This window comes from Dendropsophus ebraccatus, chromosome 3, assembly GCF_027789765.1.
Source record: "Dendropsophus ebraccatus isolate aDenEbr1 chromosome 3, aDenEbr1.pat, whole genome shotgun sequence".
In the NCBI taxonomy this organism is placed as follows: Eukaryota; Metazoa; Chordata; class Amphibia; order Anura; family Hylidae; genus Dendropsophus; species Dendropsophus ebraccatus.
The window spans coordinates 125,961,293-125,985,813 of NC_091456.1; the positions used below are offsets into that span (position 1 = coordinate 125,961,293).

Genomic DNA, 24,521 nt, shown 5'->3' on the forward strand with positions numbered 1-24,521 from the left:
CTTTTGGACCCCTCTCTGCCTGTCAATTATCCCCACAGAGCACGCCGACAGGCAGAGAGCAGTGACTAGTCATGGGTGGCTCCTCACCCAGATGACTAGCTGCCGCCCCTCTCTCGGCAAAAAAACTTTTTCCCTCATGTAAAGCTACCTCTGTAGACATATACCTATACATATACAGACAGTAGATATGTACTGTGCAGCTGAGAACCCCGATCGCTGCCCGCCACCGAGAGCATACATTACCTGCTCCTCGACGCAGCTGCTGGGATGATGCGTGCGGGCGGCGATCAGGGATGCGTGCGGGCTGCGGAGATGATGGGGAATGCGTGCAGGCTGTGTGCGGCGATTGGAGATGCGGGCGCCGGGGCTGATGGGGGCAGTGGCGGAGCTGCAGGAGGTGGGGATGCAACGGGGCTGCGGGCGCCAGGGGGTAAAAGCTCATACTCACAGCGGGATGTCAATCCCGCTGCGGGTATGTGCTATCATTAGGGTGAATGGTACCGGATCCGCAGTGGATCTCGATACGAATCCGCAGCACGAGGATCCGCTGCGGAACCGGTAAGTGTGAAGGCACCCTTAAAGGGGTTATTCAGTGCTAAACAAACATGGCCACTTTTCCCCCTCTCGTCTCCAGATTGGGTGGGGTAATGCTGCGTTTACACAAAATGGTAATTGGCCCGATTGAACGATTAACAATGTGGGAGTAACAATTTTTTTTCATAACGGTCAGCGTTTAGACGGTACGATATATCGTACGGAAATTCGTTTTGCGGTCGCTTAAGCCTATCTCACACATTGGTTAAATCGGCGAACGACTGTTTACACGGCATGATCTGCAAATTTTTTGCGAACGAAGATTTTAGAACATGTAAGATCAAAATGAACGATTTCTCGTTCGTCGTCTGATCTTTGGCAGCGTTTACACACACGATTATCGTTCAAGTTCGATAGTTATCGTGCGAATTTGCACAATAAACATTCCGTGTAAACGCAGCAATAAAAACTCCATTCCATTGATGTAAATAGAGCTTAATTGCAAACCACACCTGAGCTGGAGACAAGAGTGGTGCAAAAGTGGCCATGTTTTTGTAGCGCTGGATAACCCCTTAAGGATCGTGGGCGTACATTTACACCCCCGCTGCCTGGGCCTTAAGGCAGGAGGACGTAAATGTACGCTCTGGCGCGGTCCCGGGCTATCGAGCCGGCTCGCGAGCTGAGCCCGCCCCATAGTGGGTGAGGATCGGCTGCTAGCCCTCACCCTCAATGGCGGGCCAGCGCGACGGCAGCGTTTAGGTATAAGTGACTGGAGCATCTCTGGTCACTTAGCAATCGGGACCCCCGCATCGTGCTTGCGGGGGTCCCGATCACATTTCCTGACTGCCGGAGGTCTCTTAACCGATCTCCCCCGTGCAGTCCTCTGATCGGTTATCTGTTTCAGCCTGCCGCAGGCAGGCTGAATCAGATCACAGATAACACTGATCCCTGCTATGCTTATATCCCTAATGGCCCTATTCCACGGAACGATTATCGTTCGTTTTCGGACGATATCGACCGCTACGGACGATAATCGTTCCGTGGAATAGAGTGCAACGATCAGCCGACATCGTTCATGTCGGCTGATCGTTGCAGTCGCTTGTTTTTCAACATGTTGAAAAACAAGCGACTGATATAGCAGCGATCTGCTGCCGTCGCTTCGTTGAATAGGAGCATCGGCAGCAGACGCTGCTATATCCTATGGGCTGCCCGGACGATCAGCGATCCCCCGGGCAGCCCCCCCCCGCAGCTCCCTGCCGCCCCTCCCGCACTCACCCGCTCGCTGCAGCCGCGTTGAATAGCGGCGGCAGCGAGCGGGGAACGAGGAGCAAACGAGCGCTAATAGCGCTCGTTTGCTCCTCTAAAACGACCCGTGGGATAGGGCCATAAGAGAACTATAAAAGTGTAAAAAAAATATAAAATCAATAAATGTTTTACAAAATGCCCCAAAGCCCGTCCCCCAATAAAAGTGTAAATCACCCTTCCCATTTCATACATTAAACACATAAAAAGTAATAAAGTTAATTAACATATTACATACCGTAGCGTGCGTAATCGCCCGATTAAAATAAAACAATACTATTCCAGCATGGTGAACGGCGTGAACAAAAAGCGGTAAAAAAAAAATGCAGAGATGGCATTTTTTTAAATGACATTTTATGTATAAAAAAAAAAAAACTCAATACTTTTGATCTAGAAAACCATTTTATTAATAAAAACTAGAGATAATGACGCAAAAACTGACGCCCCCCAAAAAATAAATGCGCTATAGGAGTTATAATAGGTCCATTTTAAATATGCCTATTTGCATAAAAATGTTTTACTGCTAATAAAAATGGTAAAATGATAGAAAACATAGTAACCATGCATATCACCGTGTTCAGACCGACCTATAGAATACAGGAAAAATGGCAGTTTTACTGTAAAGTGCATTACTTAAACACAGGACACCCCCCCCCCCTCTAAATTTGCGTAATCGCATTCTTTGACCCAAATTCACCCCATAAATGATATTTTGAGGGTTCAGTCATTCATTTTATGGCTGATTAAAAAGTTGTCATTACAAAGTACACCTACTCCTGAAAAAAAACAAGCCATCACATGGCCCTGTAGGTGGAAAAATGAAAGTGTTATGGGTCTTGGAAGGCAAGGAGGAAAAAACTAAAACGCTAAAGTGACAATTGGCCCGGTCCTTAAGGCCATTTCAGGCCCGGTCCTTAAAGGGAACCATTCACCCCGTGGCCCCCGTTAGAAACAGACATACAGTGACATAAAGGTCAATATACTTACCACATCGCTCCCGGTCCCGTCCCGGATCTCGTTGTTGACACGGAGAAATCGCCGATTCTTCTTCTCGCGCCCATTATGGTAATGAGCGCCGCCGGCCCGAAGTCCAGCCTTCTCCCCGCCTCCGACACTTGATTGACGCCGGGTCTTCTTCCTCCTCGTCTTCTTTCTTCTCGCCGGATCCCGCGCAGGCGCCGTGACGGTCGTTTTCGGCGCATGCGCAGTTCACAATTGAAGCCGCTCTGCAGCTCCACTGTTTACTGCGCGTGCGCCGATTGGCTCGAACACGCATCCTGTTTACCGCGCAGGCGCAGAAGAGGTGACGAGACCATCGCAGCGGCGCCTGCGCGGGAATTCGGCAGAAGACTGAAGACTGAAGACGTCAATCAAGTTCCAGGAGGCGTGGATGGGCGGCGACGAGAAGAGGACCTCATGAATAAGTTGGACTCGTCCGTCGTTTCCTATGGACGTTGGACTCATCTCAGCTCATTACCATAATGGGCGGGAGAAGAAGAATCAGCGATTTCTCCGTGTCAACAACGAGATCCGGGACGGGACCGGGAGCGATATGGTAAGTATATTGACCTTTATGTCACTGTATGTCTGTTTCTAATGGGGGCCACGGGGTGAATGGTTCCCTTTAAGGGGTTAAGACAATGAATGTCAGGCAGGTCACTATCCCCACCAGAAAGAAACATTGGAACAACCCTTTATAGTACAAGCTAAAAACAGGGATTTGACCAATTAAAAGATACCCAGACTTCTCATTTAAATAGCAACCAATCACAGCTCATCTCTCTCATAGGGCACATTTTCAGAAACAAAAGCAGAGCTGTGATTGGTTACGGTTAAAACCATTTATTTTGTCTCAGGACATGACTGATAAATCGGGGGGAACCGACTTCTCAGGGACAGTGTTGTAGGCATGGTCTGTGTCCTGGGCAGGGAGGGGGCCCAATTGCCATAAGTAATACAGGTGTAATACATCATAAGGGCATGCACTGCCACTGCTGGGGCATGCTGGAAGTTGTAGTTTCACAAATCAACAGCTGCAGGATAGCACAGGGTCATACCTTTCTGGGCTCACAACATTTCATGCTGCACCGGATACTCAGGCAGTGTGTGAAGAAAAGGCTTCTTGCTTTACTGCTTGATAAACAACACCAACAACTTGAGGCCCATAACATTCCATAGTAACATCACCATCTTATATAGACAAACAGAAGGTGTATTTAGCTATTTTCCATTGTACTATGTTAGGTTCTGTAGTAAAGTCTCAGGAATGCAAAAACATGTGGCACACCCTAATATCAGCTACCAGGAGTGTTACCAACTTATGCTGCCAAGCCGGAAGCACAGATGTGTTCCAGGGACACTGATCAGTCCGCTCACTATGTCACTAGTAACGTGCAGACAACCCCATCCCCATGTCACACCTAACAGCATCTCTCTCATAGGGCACATTTCAGAACATTTTAAAAGATATTCAAGCATTTTTTATATTTTTAACAAAGGCGCACAAATAAAAAAACAAAAAAAAACAACCAGCTACTAGAAATAGACATGTGTCTGCCACCAGAGACTAATGATACACAGAACGATTATCGGTAATAAGCATTGCTAGAAACACTCCCTCGGCCGATAAACTGACCGTGTAAAAGTGACAGCAAGCAGCTGAGGATGGGGAAAATGCCAGATACTCAGCTGATCGCATCTTTTGTACTGTGGCAAATATATCACTATCCCCCCATCAATTGATTCACCAATCCTTCTTTCCAGCCTAGGGGACAGTCAGACTTCACATATACATTATTAAGCATGGCCCGTATAACAGAAGCTTTTACATCAGCAGTAGGGATGGTTCGGGTTCGGTTCGGGTTCATACGAACCCGAGCCCTCGGTAATGATTCCTGCTGTCTGCCTGCTCCGTACAGCGGGCAGATCCAGCGGGAGGACCGCCTGGAAAACTGGGATACAGCCATAGCCATAGGCTGTATCCCAGTTTTCCAGGCGTTCCTCCAGCTCCACGGAGCGGGCAGACAGCGGGAATCTGATGCCGAGCGTTCGAGTTCATACGAACCAGAACCTCGGCAGGTTCGGACCATCCCTAATCAGCAGCCCTTTAAATGTAGCCAACTCTTCCTCCACCAACCTATGTAGCAGAGCGCAGTAGTTTGCCATGTAAGAAGGTGGCCTCCTTTCCAGGATGGTGCCAGGCATCCAGCACTGCCCACTATCTCCTTGATACAGTTTCTGATTTTTCAAACCCATTCCAAGTATCCTGAGTGGTAGCCAGGCTTTGTACATAACTTTCCAGCATATAATGTGGCTGTGTAGAATGCACAATGAATGTAGAATGTGTCAATGATTTAACTAAAAGCAAACAACTGCAAAACAAGAGGCAAGACTCCACCCTGCCATTCCTATAAATGTTTTCATGTAATAAAACCCTTTATCATGAAGATCATGTGTGCCATAAATGCAGCTCCGCATCAGATCACAACTGCTCCCTCACTTTCCACTATATTTGCATATAAAATTACAGTCATTTTACACATAATATTTTATTGAAACAAATCCACTTCCAACTGCTGGCATAAATCAGCCTTCCCGGTAAAGCATCTGTCACGGCCATGTGCTGCTGAAGCAACCAACGATCTGGCAGCGTTCTCCAAGTGGATCACATAGACCAGAAAAGCAGCCTCATCTGTTAAAGGAAAATGCATGCACAACTCTCATATACCGAGTGGGCACGGTGCCACATCGGATGGGCTTAATACTGCCCTGACCTGGGCTCTCAGCATCACACCCAATTGTATTCTCTATGCAACAAAATCAAAACTTTGAGAGGGGAAAATAAAACAAAAAAAAAACAAAACAAACAAGTAGTTTTAAAGTGACTGTACCACCAGGCCTAGGCAGAAGCACTGGAGGCGGGCCGACCCACCCTTAGTGGGAAGAAACCCGAGTCCCTCCATGACGTGACTCCATTAGAATCAATGGAACCCTATCATAGAGGGGCTAGGGTTTCCTCCCACTAAGGGTGGGTCGGCCCGCCTCCAGTGCTTCAGCCTGGGCCTGGTTGTACAGTCACTTAGTTTAAAGGAGTAGTCCACCCAAAAAAAATTTCTTTCAAATCAACTGGTGCCATAAAGTGCCAGAGATTTGTAATTCACTTCTATTAAAAAATCTTAAGTCTTCCAGTACTTATCAGCTGCTGTGTGTCCAGCAGGAAGTGGTGTTTTCTTTCCTGTCTGACCCAGTGCTCTCTGTTGCCTCCTCTGTCCATGTCAGAAACCGTCCAAAGCAGGAGCAAATCCCCATAAAAAACCTCTTCTGCTCTCCAGACTGGAAATAATACAACTTCCTGTTGGGCATACAGCAGCTGATAAGTACTAGAAGGCTTGAGATTTTTTAATAAAAGTAAATTACAAATCTCTGGCACTTCATGGCAGCATTTGACTTGAAAGAAAAAAAAATTTGGGTGGACTACCCCTTTAAGTCCCAGATTTGACACAATTTATATGTGTTCTAAGTAAGAATAAAAGCAAGCACTGTATGCCCTTTTCCCTTAGGTTTTTACAGATCCATGCAAGATTTAAGGTTCCTTTCTGACAAGTAAAATTTGGATGCACCTATACGCCAGACAGGGTGTTCTGCCGTCGGAAGTTTGAGATGTATTTCACACAATGCAGTCTTTGTTTATTTTAACCATTGCTTTTCCTTATCTGATATGTCTATTTCTCTGTTGACATAGACTGGTAAAATTGAGATACTAGGGTCATGCTAAGTGAGTTCTCTCCCAGATAGGTGCCGCGTGACAAGCAACCAATGTAAGCTCATGGGGCTGTCTCAACTGCACAAACCGAGAGCAGGGAAAGAAGCGCTTAGCTGCACACTTCTATCCCCAGCAACCTGTTGGAGTCTGAACACTCAGGACAATCACAATTTTTGACATCTCAAATGTTTCAAGCGTGTCAAGTACAATTGGTTTCTGAAATGCAAATTTCAAAAGGTGCCTGGAACACTACAGGTCCTCCATACCACAGGAAACCAAAATGGTTTCATGTTACTGGGATGTACAGGAGAAGCTGCCAAAACAATGCCCCCATCTCTTATACGACTTCCTGCTCTGCAGCATATGGCTGACAAAGTCACCTCACACTTCCTACGCCTTACAAAAGGCCTGGTAAAATTGGAGAGCTCTAATTTAAATTTCAGCTACCTCCATCTGCATTTGGAAGAGAAAGTAGGAATAAGTCCTAGTAGTAATAGAGCACATGGGAGGAGGGAGCCTGGGAAGCACATCTTTTGCCAACAGCAACCAAGCAGGAGGTAAGTGAGGAGCAGGCTCCGCTAATAGCAGCAAAGCAGGAGGTAAGTGAGAAGCAGGCTCCGCCAATAGCAGCAAAGCAGGAGGTAAGTGAGGAGCAGCCTTAGCCTTTAAACAGAGAGATTTATCTGACAGGTTTTTGAAGCCAAAGCCAAGAACAGACTATAATCAGAGAATACGTCATAAGGGTACAAACACACACACACCGTATACCCAGCAGATACACAGCAGATTTGATGTTGCAGATTTGATGCTGTGTTGTTATTTAGATCTAATCTGCTGCGTATCGCAGCAGAAAATACGCTGCGTGTGTTTGTACCCTATAGGAAAGACTGAGATTTCTCCTCTTTTCAAATCCATTAGGCTTCAAAAATCTGTCAGATAAATCTGTCTGTGTAAAGGCACTCAAATAGAGATGAGCAACCCTCACACATGCTTGGGTCCATCCAAAGCTGAACTCTTTCCTATGGCTGTATCCAGGTTTTTTAGGCAGCCTTAGGGCTGCTTCACACTTCTTCAGCCATCGGTAATCAAATGCAAAGCATTCAGGTTTAAATACACCCTAGTGTGCTTGAGGTTTGCTCATCTCATAAAAGATGTAAATAGCAGCAGAATACAGAGATAAAGCTGTGCCACAGGAAAACAATCAGCCCTGGTGAGTAAGCACGCAAGCTTACTTTTAGGGGCGCAATTATAAATGATAAAATAAAATATAGTTAATCACCTCTAGTGCCCAGGTTGTCCATCTCCTACCCCTCCTGCTCAGGCATTTCTTTTATTTTGATCGGATACTTTTTATTCACATTCCCATCACAGTGCAGTAAACAGTACAGTAGTAACAAGTACAGACTTATCAAATGAACAATATACCAGTATTGGCATATTACTATGTTGTAAATAAATCATTTTTTAATTTTTCCTCCCAAAATGTTTCTGATGTGTCATGAACAATATGTGCATAAAGACAACAGGTCAAAATAAAAAATAAAAAAATCACAAAAACAAAAAAAAAAAAACACAAAACCTTGCCGTACACTGCAGTTCCCCTCTCTTCTCTCCTCACAATTAAAAACTACCTACAATGCATAAATCGAACCAAAAACTCTCATTATGTGCATTACCAATTCTGGTACATATAATAACAGAAGCACTCCTCCTCCCCAGGGCCATATTTACCACTAGGCACCCGTGGTCTGCTCCAGTACCTTGTAGAGGGGCAGCACCAGAGAGCAGGGGGAAGGAAAGAACTTTTTTTTGTTTTTTATTTTATTACTCTATTATGGTATGGGGATATGGTAGTGTAATTTAGTCACAGTATGGCGGTATCGTTCAGGTCGTATAGCGGTGTTATCCAGTCACAGTATGGTGGTATTGGTCAGGTCTGGTATGGCGGTGTTATCCAGTTACAGTATGGCAGTACTGTTTAGGTCTGGTACGGCGGTAGCAAATGTGATGCCTGGAGCTATTACCTTCCAATCTACCAATCATGTGGTGAGAATTCCCTCAGACAATATGCAGACTGCTCTAATCATTGATTCCATGTAGAAATTTGTTTTAACCAGTTAAAAACCACAAAAAACACAATTCAGACAATGTTTCTACTTGTAGAGAAATACATGTGGGGGAAACCACGCTCCCATTTCTTCCTCGGTAGTCATGTGCTGTTACCAGGATTATTGGCCATACACCTATTGGTTACCACATGAGGGTCTGGTTTCGGCTGCATGTGGTGACGTACAGTAAATGTGGGAACGCGGCCTAAGGCTGATCAGATATCAACATGATGTCGAGAAACTAGAAAACCATGATCCTGATTGGCGAGTGAAGACGGGGAGTCTGCAGGTTTAGTGGCCTAGGGCGGCAGCAGCAGCTGGTAATACGGCCCTGCTACTCCCTATACACCCAATTCCCCTTCTTGGCAACATATACAGTACTTTTCTATGTTAATGCACCCTCTATCTAGCGAGGGCAGTAAGGAGTTGCTAAGGATTCCTACCCTCCTCTGGCATTTGACTGGCAGCCTCTGTGCTGTAGGGAGTGGGCCCTTGGGACTTGAGCTGGGCAACACAGGTCGATTGGCCCTGGCGCTGTGGGCACTTGCATACATGAAAAATATATATTGCTCTACAAACAAGCCAGGAGTTTAAAAATCTAAAGGGCATGCTAATGAAGGTGCTTTTAACCCCTACCAGGCTTGATGATTATTTATACTATGTGAAACCATCTGACAGATGGCCTTTAAAGCTATTTTCATTTTTACTAGGAAAAGTTCTATGTTGATCACACTTGATCAATAAAATATTTCTGTATTGCAGATAAAAGGGTTGTCCAGCAAAAATAAATAAAAAAAATACTATGTTTTGCAGAAAATAAAACACTGTCTTATATTTATTTTTGCTCCCAAAGAGGCATTATGTCTTATTTTTCCATCGAGAATTCACACTTATTGTTGAACCTAAAAAGAAATATTTATTATAAACTGTACAATAGTTGTCATTACAAATCAGCATAACCAGACATGACCCTGGTAGCGGCAGGGGTCTTAAATTTGGGGGATGCCTTATTTTAAGCTATCCTATAAATCCTCCACTATGCCTTATTTTCAGGGAAAAAGGTAAAAAGAAAAAATAAATATATATATATATATATATATATATATATATATATATATATATATATATATATATATATATATATATATATATATATATATACACAAACACACACTGAGTTGCAATGTCTTGTGCAGCTGATGCCAGTGGTGGCTTATCTTTTCAAGAACAAAAGGACCAGGCAGTGTTATAGATGGTCACTTTTGCCAAAATATCTCTATATACTTGTTATAAGAGTCCTCTACAAACAGCTTGTATCTATGGGTAAACTTTGAAGTAGGTGTTGAATGTCACTACAGAATAAAATAAAAGTTATACTGTGACCATTTAAATCAAAGGAGTGTCTGTGTAATACAGGGCAGGTCCTCCAAAGAGATGCTCTGTTCACCAAGACCTGAACATAAGACTCCCCCCTGCCCCCATACTCCCTTTACAGAGCATACAAACATGGGGTTCTAAACATGAAATCCCTATGAACAAACTACATTGCACACTGAGGGAGGAAAACCTTGTTTTTTAGGCCCATAGTTAAAAAAAATTCAGTTCAATATTCTTATGCAAAATGTATTCGCTTTTCATATACATATCCAAACTTGCATTTATCCACAAACATATAAATTACATTTCTCACCAAGTCTCAGACATCTCAGGGTAGAAATCTGCCCTAACTTGTTGGAGAAGAGAACACTGATCTACAGAGATCCTTGCAGGGAAAGTTAAAGGAGAGGAATTAAGTCAAGCCGCAGCCACGCCACACAAATCCCAACTGGAGAGATAATGAGGGTCATGACGACTTAATGAAGGTCAAGAGAAAAGCTTCACCGGCTAAGGAAGAAGAGCCGCACAGGGCGCATCAAAGACTGAAAACTCAGGGCACTGGCTGCCACACTGCACCAACTACATGGCATGGGACAAATACAGTACACACTGTGGGGTTGTAGATTCTATGGAGCCAAAATTGGATGCACAGCTAATCTTGACAGTCATGGAGGCCAATCACTTAGTGACCTATGGGAAGTATGGGACTGTGTGCAAACTGTGCAAGACAAACACAGCTCACCAGCTAACTGTTCATTATAGACAGGAAAATGGCTGCAGACTCCACTGAGGTTACAGATAAATGCACTGTAAAGAAAATTACACAGATCCCAGAACAGCGACTAGTGCACTTTATAACAATGATGTTATATTTAGGAGTCAGACTGGGGTTAGTGAAGAACACAAACTAATATTTAAGCCCAACCTCACTTAAGCCCCCCATCCAGTTGCATCATACTAGGACTTCTACCGCAGTACAGCCAGGCATCTCTAATGCCCAGAAATTCTCAGAAGACATTACTTTGTCAGGTTGCGTTCCAACCTGGGCCGAACGTCACAACCTGGTGGGATTTAGCCCGTTCAACCAATCAGTGACCGCAGCGGTGTTCCATCCCAGTCACTGACTGGCCGAGCGGGGTCGTGACACAGCCGAAGGGGAGCTAAGAAGACAGCTGACTGGGGCCCAGGAGCAAGTCGTAGCACTGTGCAGGCACAGGGAGAGGTGACTATAACTTCTTTTTGTTCTTGTTTTCTCATGTTCTTCCACCCCAAATATAATATTATTCTCCTTTAAGGTTTGTGCTTGCCAATTCAAAGTTGTTTTTACTACAAAATGACCCCCCCCCCCCCCCCCCAAATTGGCATGCATCTTTGGTTGCACACTTAAAGGAGCAGGGCAACACACTGGCCGGGAGTGAGAGCAGGACGCCGGGACCCCGTGCAGCGAGGAGGTATGTATACAGAGCGGAGCGGGAGGCGGGCGGCATCAGAAGGGGTTAAGCGGCCGGCAGAATTACAAACACGCAGCGGTCGTTCAGAACACTGCGTGTATGTACTGACAGTGATCTGCCAGGACCTAGCCGACTCGCAGCTTTAATAACGAAGCTACCCTTAAACTGCACCTTCAGTAGGTGTTTTCCTATTGATTCAACAGTGGAAGAAAACAAATCCATAAAGTCAATCAGTAATTGTGAAGACCTGGGATTTGCTTTCACACCTTTGTCAGTCAAGTAATCCCTGCATGGAGATGTAAGTCTATGGGAGAGATTCATCAAAAGGTGTAAAATATCCACTGGTGTAAACTGCCCACAGCAACCAATCACAGCTCAGCTTTCAGCTCTGGTAAAATGAAAGAGGAGCTGTGATTGGTTGCTGTGGGCAGTTTACACCAGTGGATATTTTACACCCTTTGATAAATCTGGGCCTATGTGGGCTGCCAAATCGTTCCCAGATTCTCACTGCAGGATTTAACCTGCACCAATTGTTCCTAGTGCCACAGAATGAACAGCCACCTATGGCCACCCTCACACACTTTTACTACTGTACTAAGAAAGCAGAATTGTGAACAGTGTCAATGGACAAAAATGAGGCTTAAAATCTGTCCTGCAGCCAAAGGCTCAGGTGTAAAGATAAGTACAGATGTAACACAACCATGGAAAGGCATCTATTATATGACATGGACATGTCCTCTGAGAAATAAGGCTACGTCACCCTGGCATTAGTCGTGACATTTAGGGAACGGGCTGCTCTGTATAGACTACAATAACTAAAAGGTCTTTGCTCTCTCCAGAGCGAGCTGCATGACTGGAGACCAAAAGCTCAATTGTATTCATGTTTATTTTTTTATCCAAGCAAAAGCTGTATACCATAGGTTTTAGTAGCCAGTTCAAGAACTCCACTATCCAATTTGCCTTTTACTGATACCAAGGATTTCTGGATGCAGCGGCTACCAGGCTCCCTGGGGCTGAGCCAACCCTGGTCTGCCGGGAATGGTATAGTTAATAATAAGCGACTATGTGACATAACAATGTACCTTCACTGAAAATACTTCATAGACGTTATGTAAACAATAACTGCAAGGAGATACATATGCTCCATAGCCCCAGCGCAACCACCTAGATGAGTCATCAGAGCTGGAGATCCTTAAAGCCACAGTGACCCAATATGAGGGGTTTGGTCAGCAGAAAGGATAAATAAATGCAAAGCATTGCATATTATAGAATCTCTCCTAAATAGCCTCCAATTCGGCCTTTCAAGAATATCTTGGACACTGGACAAAATTTAAGAGAAACTATCAGAAGGTTAGAAGTATCTAATATGCCAATTGGTGATGAGCAGAGAGGCCAAACCCTTGGCATTTGACAACCCGCAGCTGCAGAGGTTGGACGCAGCCCTAGGGAGTCCTGAAAAACAGACACAGCCTATGGCTTTATCCATGTTTTCCAGGACTCGCTAGGGCTGCATCAGACTTCTTCAGCCACCCGGGTTCAAATGCCAAACGACTGGAATCAAGCATGCTTGAGTTGCGTTCATCTCTATTACTTAGGCCTTTGAACAGATAGCTAGTGTATATAGCACCCCTAGGGTAAGGCATTTCATGCACAGAGGCCTGTAAAACACTTGTACTGTAGGTCCTTAATAGATTTCGCTACATAAATAGGTTTTCCCATTACGCAACTTTACATATTAAGGGTACAAACCCACACACCGTATACACAGCAGATACGCAACAAATACGCAGCAAATTTGTTGGTACAGATTTGATGCTGTGTTCAGTTATTTAGATATAATCTGCTGCGTTTTTGCTGCGTATTTGCTGCGTATCGCAGCAGTAAATACGCTGCTTATACGGTGTGTGGGTTTATACCCTAAGGGTACAAACACACATGGCTTATACGCTGCGTATTTACTGCTGCGATACGCAGCAGATTAGATCTAAATAACTGAACACAGCCTCAAATCTGCTGCGTATCTGCTGCTTATCTGCTGCGTATCTGCTGTGTGTGTTTGTACCCATAGGGTATAAACCCACACACCGTTTAAGCAGCGTATTTACTGCTGCAATACGCAGCAAATACGCAGCAAAAACGCAGCAGATTATATCTAAATAACTGAACACAGCATCAAATCTGTACCAACAAATCTGCTGCGTATTTGCTGCATATTTGTTGCGTATCTGCTGTTTATACGGTGTGTGGGTTTGTACCCTCAGGGTACAAACCCACACACCGTATACACAGCAGATACTCAACAAATACGCAGCAGATTTGATGGTGCAGATTTGATGCTGTGTTCAGTTATTTAGATCTAATCTGCTGCGTATTTGCTGCGTATCGCAGCAGTAAATACGCAGCGTATATGCCGTGTGTGTTTGTACCCTCAGGGTACAAACCCACTTGACGTGGGTGAATCAGTCTTAAAAATAAGCAGGCAAAACGCAGGTTGGCTTTATACGATTGTTCTGCATTAAAATACGCAATTGCGTATTTTTGAAGCGTGAAGCTACATGCGTTTTTCACACAGGTTGTTAACAACTGATGCTTTGCTAACAACAAGCTTCACGCTTCAAAAATACGCAATTGCGTATTTTAATGCAGAACAATCGTATAAAGCCAACCTGCTTGCTTATTTTTAAGGCTGATTCACGCAGCAAATACGTCAAGTGGGCTTGTACCCCAAGGGTGCGTTCACACCTACAGGATCTGCAGCAGATCTGCAGTAGATTTGATGCTATGTTCAGTTATTTAAATGAAATCTGCTGCAGAAAATCAGCTGCAGATCCTGTAGGTGTGAACGCACCATTAGGGTATAAACCCACACACCGTATACGCAACAAAAACGCAGCAAATACGCAGCAAATGTGATGGTGAAGATTTCGATCTAATCTGCTGCGTATTTGCTGCGTATCGCAGTAGTAAATACGCTGCATATACGGTGTGTGGGTTTCTACCCTTAAAGTATAATGAGGTCCCAATAACTAGGAACCCACCAATCATGAAAAATAGAGGTCAGGTGGGGGTCCTGACACAGTTAGGGTCCATTTACAAAAAAATTTATCTGACAGATTATCTGCCAAAGAGTTGAAGCCAAAGCCAGAAATAGACTAAACAGAGATCAGGTCATAAAGGAAAGCCTCTTTTCAAATCCATTCCTGGCTTTGGCTTCATATCTTTGGCAGATAATATGTCAGATAATCTGTGTAAATGGACCCTTAGGGCCCTATTCCGATTATCGTTCAGTTGTTCTAATCTAAGCAATAATCGTTCGGCTGAATAGCAGTTAACGATTAACAACCGAAGAGAAATCGTTGATTGCCTAATAAGACCTGGCCCTATTTTTATTGTTGCTCGTTCACAAATCGTTCGGTCGTTTGAGATCGTTTATCGTTAATGATTATGCGAACGATAATCGTCCCCTGGTAAAAGTCTTCCAGGCCAGTGAAACCAAGGCAAATTTTGGGCTCAAACTAAGTAGCACAACAAGCATGCAATCTTAAAGGACAACTCCGGTGAAAATCTTTCTAATGTTATGTTCACACACAGTATTAGGGCCATTTTCTGAGCCTTTTTTTACAGCCCAAGTAACAGCTGAAAAAACTGTGTGGGAACACAAAGATAAAGCTGTATGCGAATGCAATCCAGTCCAGCACAACCACTCTAAGGGTAGCTTCACACGTACCGTATCGCTGCGTTTTTAACGCTGCGTTTTTGGTGCGATTTTTACATGCGAGTTTTGATTTTCACATGAAAATCATGTGAAAATCAAAACGCACATGTTAAAAACGTAGCAAAAATGCAGTGAAAAAACCGCAGCGATACGGTACGTGTGAAGGCACCCTAAAGCAATGACCCAACTGTTTACCTTTGCATTAGTTCTTCTGCCATTTCTTCTACACCTGTTGGTTCTAGATACTTACATTTGCTTTTTTTCTTGAAAACCTGCATCTCAGTAGCCATAAGATTGACAAATTTACAAACCAAATTACTTTTCCCGCATTAACAGACGCCTATCAAGGTGCACTGCCCTCAACTGTCTATTGACCGACTGACTCAAATACTCTGAAAGGGAAAAATCAATAGCAAGAAATAAACAGATCTACTGGACTTAAGGGAAATGCTCCGTCCATATTACCAGAAGTATTTCTCACTGGACACAATTATACACATCATAGAAAGAGCTAAATATTTTGCTCTACTGATACCACCTATGACAGGATACTGCTCTATAAACACCTATGATCGATATGTTCTCACAACCTGTCACTTAAGGTCACTACAACAAATGTCTCTACTCATAACCTTAAAAGTGGAGGGGGATGATTTTTCCTGCATCAATGTGATGCGGTTTGTCATTAGGTTTTAAAGAGACCCTGTATCCAACAAAAGACAAAAACCAGGAAGGACTAAAGGCCCTATACCACAGAATGATTATTGGTCGTATTTGGCCGATATCGGACGATAATTGTCCCGTGGAATAGAGGGTAACGATCAGCTAACATCGTTCATGTCGGCTGATTGTTGCATCGTTTGTCTTTCAAACATGTTGAAAAACAAACGACTGTGATAGCAGCAATATGCAGCATGGAATAGGAATAGTGGCTTAAGGCAGATAAACTTCCTGTGTAAATGGACCCTTACTCTCATCAAACGGACGGTACCAGCCGTTGGTGAATACAGTGTTGCTTTAAAGAACTTCAGTAAAGATTCCACTGATCTCCCCTGAAGAGAAACAAACACTTAGGGTCCGCAGCACACACCGGATCCGCAGCACACACTGGATCCACAGCAGAATTGATGCAGTGTTCACTTATTTAGATCTAATCTGCTGCGGATCAGCAGAAGAAAATTCACTGCGATACCGTGTGTGTGAAGCTACCCTTAGGCCGCATTCACACGTAATCCTTTCTGTAATTAAAGACACGTACAATGGCTTGCACAACATTGAACTGTAACTACTACAGATGTGTGTGTATGCATGTGTGTGTTCTTTGCTACAGAACTATATACTATAAAGGACTATTACTATAGTAATAGGCAAAATAGATTTTTTGCCCCTAAAGAGCCAATTTTTCTTTTCAATACAGAAAAGGTGGTAACCGGTAGCTACAGCCACATGTATTGGCTCAGCAGACCCATAACCGCATAGAGGGGTTATTTCTCCGTCACCGGGCTGATTACTAGTCCACTATGTTCAGGCCAATTGATTGATTGGGGCTGTTCCTAGCTAACAATGGATACATCTGAAACCCCATTTTGAGATTTTTCTGACATATCTGTGTCACTGAAGACACAAATGTAGTATGAAAGCACTATAATCCCAGTAACCACATATGGCCACTTATTTCACTGGAATACTTAGCGTGCCAAGTCTGCCCATCACTGTAGTCATTCTCCACTTATGGTACATAAAGAGCCAAGGTGCCTTAATATAGCATATGGGCAAAAGTTTCTGCCACAGCGCCCCATGTACAACCAACTATAGAAGTGCATCAACCCTTACAGATATTTCTCAGCACCATACACAGTACCTGAAGGAAAGAACATACCATAAAGGCTGAGGCCCCTTCAATCCAGTGAGTGGCGGCATCGGGACCCCAGACTGAGTAAACGATGAGAACGGAGCAGGTGTGATCTATGGGGTTCAGCTGCTGAGGCACCTGTCTGAAAACTAAGATGCCCATTGTTGGCAGAATGATGACCACACATGGGAAACAGGCATACAAAGCCATTTTTATGTCCTAGACACTTTCAAGTTTCACGATGGGCCGCTTCCAGATCAGCATCAAGATCCACTGCTAAACCCGAAGTTCAGGTCTCCATGGACACAGAGATTCAATGAGACATCAATGGGGGTACAGTCTCATTGCATCCCCGTATCTATAGAGATCCAAGATTCCAGATTAGCACTGGATTTGCACTGATCCAGAAGCAGCCCATCATGACAGGTACACAATAATGGATAATGACAACCCAGGTATGGCCACTTCTCCAAAGTGAACAGGGGGCTCAAAAAAATAATGAAAAACAATCATTCCTCCCCTACAACAGCCTACAATACTACAAATATTATCTATGGCCACTTCCAATGTAAATAATGCCTCTAAGGATGGTATAGTACCTAAGGACCTTACTGCATTTGCCAATCCTGTAGATCGGCGCTCATTTACTAAGCCTATTACTGGGTTCAGCCATTGTATGGGGAGAGGGGATGCACAAATCATCGCTGGATTGTTCAAACGGCCCTTTGCTTCCATCATTCATTGGCCACGCATACTTTACATTACATAGGGAAATGTGCGGCCAATGAAAGACTACCCAGAAGTGATCAGAAGACAAAAGTGTATCCTTAATGAATGGACGATTAGCTAAGAAACTAACACAGAGCGGGGAGTGAATTTGGCATAAAGGCCCTGTTCACACTGAGCAAACGTGGCAGAATTCCGCTGCGGAATCCCGCCATGTTCAGTGTCCCGCTTCGAGTGAATGAAGGGGGTGCGTCACTTCTTTGAGCAGAGAGCAGCGGCAGAGCGGGCGCTGTCTCATTCACTGACAGCAGGACACTGAGCATGGCGGGATTCCGCCACATTTGCTCAGTGTGAATGGGGCCATACTGGTTACAGCAGGGGAGATCCAAGACACAAACTTCTAGTAACAAGATGCAAAACCACTTATTTGTACTTCTTTCCTGTAGGTTACAGAATCCTGTATGATGGAGATCCCCTTTAGGGTCTGTTCACAAGTACAGACCCGCTGCGTAAAACTCGCACAGAACTTGCATGAAAGTAGATGCGTTTTTTTGTGGTGTTGAACTTGCCTGGGAAAATCATATGAAAATAAAAACTCGCATGTAAAAATCGCACCAAACACGCAGCGAGAATACACATATATGGACTTGATAGCAATCAGTATCGCTGTGAATTTATGTGCGAGAAACTCACAGCGATAAATACGCAGCGAGTCTGTACGTGTGAACAGACCCTAAAGGTTTTCTTCAAAATAGCACGGGACTGAAACCATAGAAATTTGACCACAAACTCAACTTACAAAAGATCGGCTCACCCGTCTGGGCCCACATCACTCCTCCTAGTTACTGAATTGTATTCTATAAGGACGATATGAAACAAGAGTGGCAGCCACTAATAGGGTCCTTCAGTGATGTCACTGACTGGTAAAGCAGCAGCCTTCGAATAGCCACATCACTCTAGTAACGTGTCATCAGCATATTGCAGACTAGTCATGACATCATGTAAAACACAGGACTATGCAGTATGTGGCCATTTTATTATGTCACTTTGATGGTTTGTGAAGTGACCTGGGCACATCCCTATAGACTGAATGCGTATCTATATATAATGTACACACACAGTGGTACCTTGGTTCTCAAACTGCTCTGGACTCAAACAGTATTTTCAAGGAAAGTTTGTTTCAGTTCTCAAACACTTTTTCAGCATCCAGTCTTGAAGTAAAGTAATACCTCAGTGTTCGAAAGCATCTAAATTTGAACTGTTCGGTACTCAAGCGTAAATTTACCAGGAAGTAATGTTCAGAATTCAAACTTTGCTCGGTATCTGAGCGTTTTTTGCGAGTGTGGTAGGTGGATTGTACCTGATGAGTTTAGCACTGGTGAGGCTTCACATACAGTACAGTACTATATAACAGTGATTTTCAACCAGTGTGCCGTGGCACACTAGTGTGCCGCCACACATGGTCGGGTGTGCCGCGGGAAAGTTCCCCAAACTATGGTGCCCCTGTGAAACAGGAGAAAACAATGGGGGAGAGAAACCTGGGGATGGGGGAGAAACAGGGGAGAGAAGCAGGGGGGAGAGAAACATGGGGATGGGGGAGAGAAACAGCGGAGAGAAGCAGGTGAGAGAGAAGCACAGGGTAGATAAGCAGGGGGGAGAAGTATGGTGGAGAGAAGCACAGGAGAGAAGCACACGAGAGAAGTATGGTGGAGAGAAGCACAGGGTAGATAGGCAGGGGGGAGAAGTATGGTGGAGAGAAGCACAGGGTAGATAGGCAGGGGGGAGAAGTATGGTGGAAAGAAGCACGGGGGAGAGAAGCACAGGAGAGAAGCAGGGGGGAGAAGCACAGGAGAGAAGCAGGGGGGAGAAGTATGGTGGAGAGAAGCACAGGAGAGAAGCAGGGGGGAGAAGTATGGTGGAGAGAAGCACAGGAGAGAAGCAGGGGGGAGAAGTATGGTGGAGAGAAGCACAGGAGAAAAGCACAGGGGGGAGAAGAAAACAGGCCCAGGTTTCACACTGAGTGAGTATAAATACATTTAGAATCTATATTATTAACTATATGTATAATATGTACTGTTTTAGTGTCATTTTGTGCCATTTTGGTTGGTGGTGTGCCCCGGAATTAGTATAAGTATAATAAGTATAAAAAGTGTGCCGCGGCTCAAAAAAGGTTGAAAATCACTGCTATATAAGACTGCTGGAGTGCATATACAGTACAGTAGTAGTACAGTCAGTGTACCACCATCTTTCATCCTGTACTGTATAAGACTGCTGGAGTGCATATACAGTACAGTAGTAGTACAGTCAGTACACCACCATCTCCCATCCTGTAATGTATAAGACTGCTGGAGTGCATATACAGTACAGTAGTAGTACAGTCAGTGCACCACCATCTCCCATCCTGTAATGTATAAGACTGCTGGAGTGCATATAAAGTACAGTAGTAGTACAGTCAGTGTACCACCATCTCCCATCCTGTACTGTATAAGACTGCTGGTGTGCATATACAGTACAGTAGTAGTACAGTCAGTGTACCACCATCTTTCATCCTGTACTGTATAAGACTGCTGGAGTGCATATACAGTACAGTAGTAGTACAGTCAGTACACCACCATCTCCCATCCTGTAATGTATAAGACTGCTGGAGGGCATATACAGTACAGTAGTAGTACAGTCAGTGCACCACCATCTCCCATCCTGTAATGTATAAGACTGCTGGAGTGCATATAAAGTACAGTAGTAGTACAGTCAGTGTACCACCATCTCCCATCCTGTACTGTATAAGACTTCTTGAGTGCATATACAGTACAGTAGTAGTACAGTCAGTGCACCACCATCTCCCATCCTGTACTGTATAAGACTGCTGGAGTGCATATACAATACAGTAGTAGTACAGTCAGTGTATCACCATCTCCCATCCTGTATAATACTGTATAAGATTGCTGGAGTGCATGTACAGCACAGTAGTAGTACAGTCAGTGCACCACCATCTCCTATCCTGTACAAGAATGCTGGAGTGCATATACAGTACAGAAGTAGTACAGTCAGTGCACCACCATCTCCCATCCTGTACTGTATAAGATTGCTAATGTGCATATACAGTACAGTAGTAGTACAGTCAGTACACCACCATCTCCAATCCTGTACTGTATAGGACTGCTGGAGTGCATATACAGTACAGTAGTAGTACAGTCAGTGCACCAACATCTCCCATCCTGTACTGTATAAGATTGCTAATGTGCATATACAGTACAGTAGTAGTACAGTCAGTACACCACCATCTCCCATCCTGTAATGTATAAGACTGCTGGAGTGCATATACAGTACAGAAGTAGTACAGTCAGTACACCACCATCTCCAATCCTGTACTGTATAGGACTGCTGGAGTGCATATACAGTACAGTAGTAGTACAGTCAGTGCACCACCATCTCCCATCCTGTACTGTATAAGACTGCTGGAGTGCATATACAGTACAGTAGTAGTACAGTCAGTGCACCACCACCTGCTATCTGTTACAGTGCTGGGGTGGGGAGCACTATACAGTAAAGGATGAGTGAGGAGTCAGGAACTACTGTGCTATAATTGTTCTGTAATGTCCTGTACAGTATAGTGCTGTTCTGTAATGTACTGTGCTGCTCTGTAATGTCCTGTACCGTATATAGTGCTGCTCTGTAATGTCCTGTACCGTATATAGTGCTGCTCTGTAATGTCCTGTACCGTATATAGTGCTGCTCTGTAATGTCCTGTACCGTATATAGTGCTGCTCTGTAATGTCCTGTACCGTATATAGTGCTGCTCTGTAATGTCCTGTACCGTATATAGTGCTGCTCTGTAAAGTCCTGTACCGTATATAGTGCTGCTCTGTAATGTCCTGTACCGCATATAGTGCTGCTCTGTAATGTCCTGTACCGTATATAGTGCTGTTCTGTAATGTGCTGTACCGTATATAGTGCTGTTCTGTAATGTGCTGTACCGTATATAGTGCTGTTCTGTAATGTGCTGTACACTATAAAGTGCTGCTCTGTAATGTCCTGTAGAGATTACACTGGGCACTATACAATGTAATGTAAGGGTGCTGTAGGTAATTATTGGTGGGTGCTGGAACCAATTTAACACATTTACATTATTTCCTATGGGAGGACACTGCTCAGTTCTCAGACTGCCTTCCGGAACCAATTCACTTCAAGAGCACAGGTACCACTGTATGTATAGTGTATAGTGTATGTGTGTGTGTGTGTGTAAGTGATCTATGTTAAAACAGGAGCTGCCTCCGATAGCAACCAGGGCCAGGGATCAGTCCCAGCTGTGGAAGTCTCTGTTCCCCAACCTGTTGCACTCCTGCCCTGAGCTGCTGGGAGTTGTAGTTGTACAGCAGGCAGAGGACTGCCCTCCCCTCCCCCAGCTGCCATGGCTGATAATAGAGCAGCAGCCACTAGTGTCCTGACCCCTCAGCACAGATGGGAGGAGGTCACAGGCCATAGAGACATCACTAACAACACTCATGTGGTGGCCACAACAATACAGTCTCCAGCCGCTGTGACGTCACCGTCAGCGGCGTGATGTCACAGCCCGGAGCGGAGGGTGACCCGCCAGTGACCTCAGCAGCCGTATACATAGTATATACTGTCTCCACAGCCATGTGCCCAGCCCCCAGCAGGCCCGTCCGCCAGGGAGCAGTCACAACAGGAAGCTGAGCCCCGGGAGCAGACGGGGTCCCCGGTGATCATGTGGGGAGACCCCCTCCTGTAGACCCCCCCAGCGTCACCCACCGGGCAGTGATCGATCACACGTCCTGATCCCAGCGGCGGCGGATCATGTCCCGGGATCCCGATGACGTAGAGAGCAGGAGCCACGTCCGGTGCCCGTCTGCTGAGGAGAGCGCGTCTGCTGGGGGCTCCCCGGGATGGAGGGTCGCGGTGGGAGGCAGGGCCGGCTCGCTCTTCCTTTGCGGTAATGAATGTAATAAAGATGGCCAGAGGAGGAGGAGGAGGGACCTCACACACACATACTGGAGGGAAATGTTCCGTGTCAGAGGGGAACGCGCAGCGGAAACCGAGCCCGGGCCCGCCTCTTCCGCGACAACACAGGCCCAGGAGCCGCACTCTGGGCCTGGACGAATCGGCAGCACAAGCGACGGCGACCCCTCCCTTTACCCGCGACACCGCCAGGGGGCGTCAGGAGCTAGGGGAAACGGAGCCCTGAGAAGCCACAACCACTCTCCGACATCACCGGCCAATCACAAAATAGGCATTTGGAGGCGTCAACGCCCTCATCTCGATCAGTAGAGAGCGGGGCGTGGTCACGTGGAATGGTGACGTAGTCATGGTAATAGCATATGGTTGTGATTCTAGTACGGCTTGTTCTCACGTCTCCGCCTTCATGAGGGGCGGGCATTACTCCGTTTTTGCTCCCAGGATAGGTCAGCTGACGGTGTCAGTCTTAGGGATTCCCCAGGGAAGGCGGGGCATGTTCGGGCTGCTGGAGCCGGCCAATAGGATTGGGGGTTGAGGCAGTCACCTCATAGGGATGGCACTGCCGGGCTGTGATGCGCTGCGCGTCACTGCCGCTGAGTTCACCAGGTGTCAGTGCCAGTGGCGGGGTCTGAGCCGAGCGCTGTGCCCTAACTTACCTCAGGAGCTCAGCAGGCTACAGCGCTCCCTCACACAGCTGTGGCGAGCCGCACACGTCTTATATGTGGACAGCGGGGCAGTAATACATAATACCGAGCCGCACACGTCTTATATGTGGACAGCGGGGCAGTAATACATAGTACCGAGCCGCACACGTCTTATATGTGGACAGCGGGGCAGTAATACATTGTACCGAGCCGCACACGTCTTATATGTGGACAGCGGGGCAGTAATACATTGTACCGAGCCGCACACGTCTTATATGTGGACGGCGGGGCAGTAATACATTGTACCGAGCCGCACACGTCTTATATGTGGACAGCGGGGCAGTAATACATTGTACCGAGCCGCACACGTCTTATATGTGGACGGCGGGGCAGTAATACATTGTACCGAGCCGCACACGTCTTATATGTGGACAGCGGGGCAATTAATACGTTGTACGTCTGGTTCCGTTGTGTGCAATGTGCAGTCACAGCGAAGTACCAGAAGGCTGGCCTCTAGGGGTCGGCCATTTATATACACCTTTTAAATAGTTTTTCAGGGCTTGTTCTCATGGTTTTACCAGATGAGGGTGAGGGGCGTCCAAGAAAGGGTTGTTGTTTTTGGGTTTTTTTTTTTGGGGGGGGGGGGGGGGTTGCGTAGGAAAGAGAGCGCATCACTCAACTCCTTGGTGCATTCATTACTTTGTCTATGAGCCACAGATGCACACAAAATGGATGTCAGCGAATGCTCCAGGTCACCGCCCCCCTGGTTACTGCATCCACTCAGACATGGGGGATAGTTATAAAATAGTGTGTAGACTTGTTGTTGCCCATAGCAACCATTTATAGCTCAGCTCTCAATCTGCTCTGGTAAAGTGAAAGTTACCTCTGGTCGCTTTGTAAAAACACAGGGTGGCATCACCCGAAGCAGAATCACAGCGGGTTTTACACTGCGAGTTCCTTAGGTACTGCCAGTTTGTATTGGTTTACATAGATTTTTAATTCCGCTGCGAGTATGTAAACCCTGCCCCCCTTAACCCTTCGATGCCCAGTGAATACTTTACCCGTCCGCACTCTGG

At 45.4% G+C, this 24,521-nt stretch overlaps 1 protein-coding gene across 3 annotated transcripts in view; it reads right to left on the minus strand.

Moving 5' to 3' along the window:
• CSNK1G3 (casein kinase 1 gamma 3) overlaps window positions 1-23,055 on the minus strand; it is a 111,622-nt gene extending 88,567 nt beyond the window's left edge. The window contains exon 1 of one of the 3 annotated variants that reach the window (XM_069962640.1): window positions 22,598-23,055. The gene's annotated coding sequence lies outside the window, so the exon portion shown is untranslated. The remainder of the gene's footprint in view (window positions 1-22,597) is intronic. The other 2 variants (XM_069962641.1, XM_069962642.1) reach the window with 2 other exon arrangements.
• Between the last annotated feature and the right edge of the window lie 1,466 nt (window positions 23,056-24,521).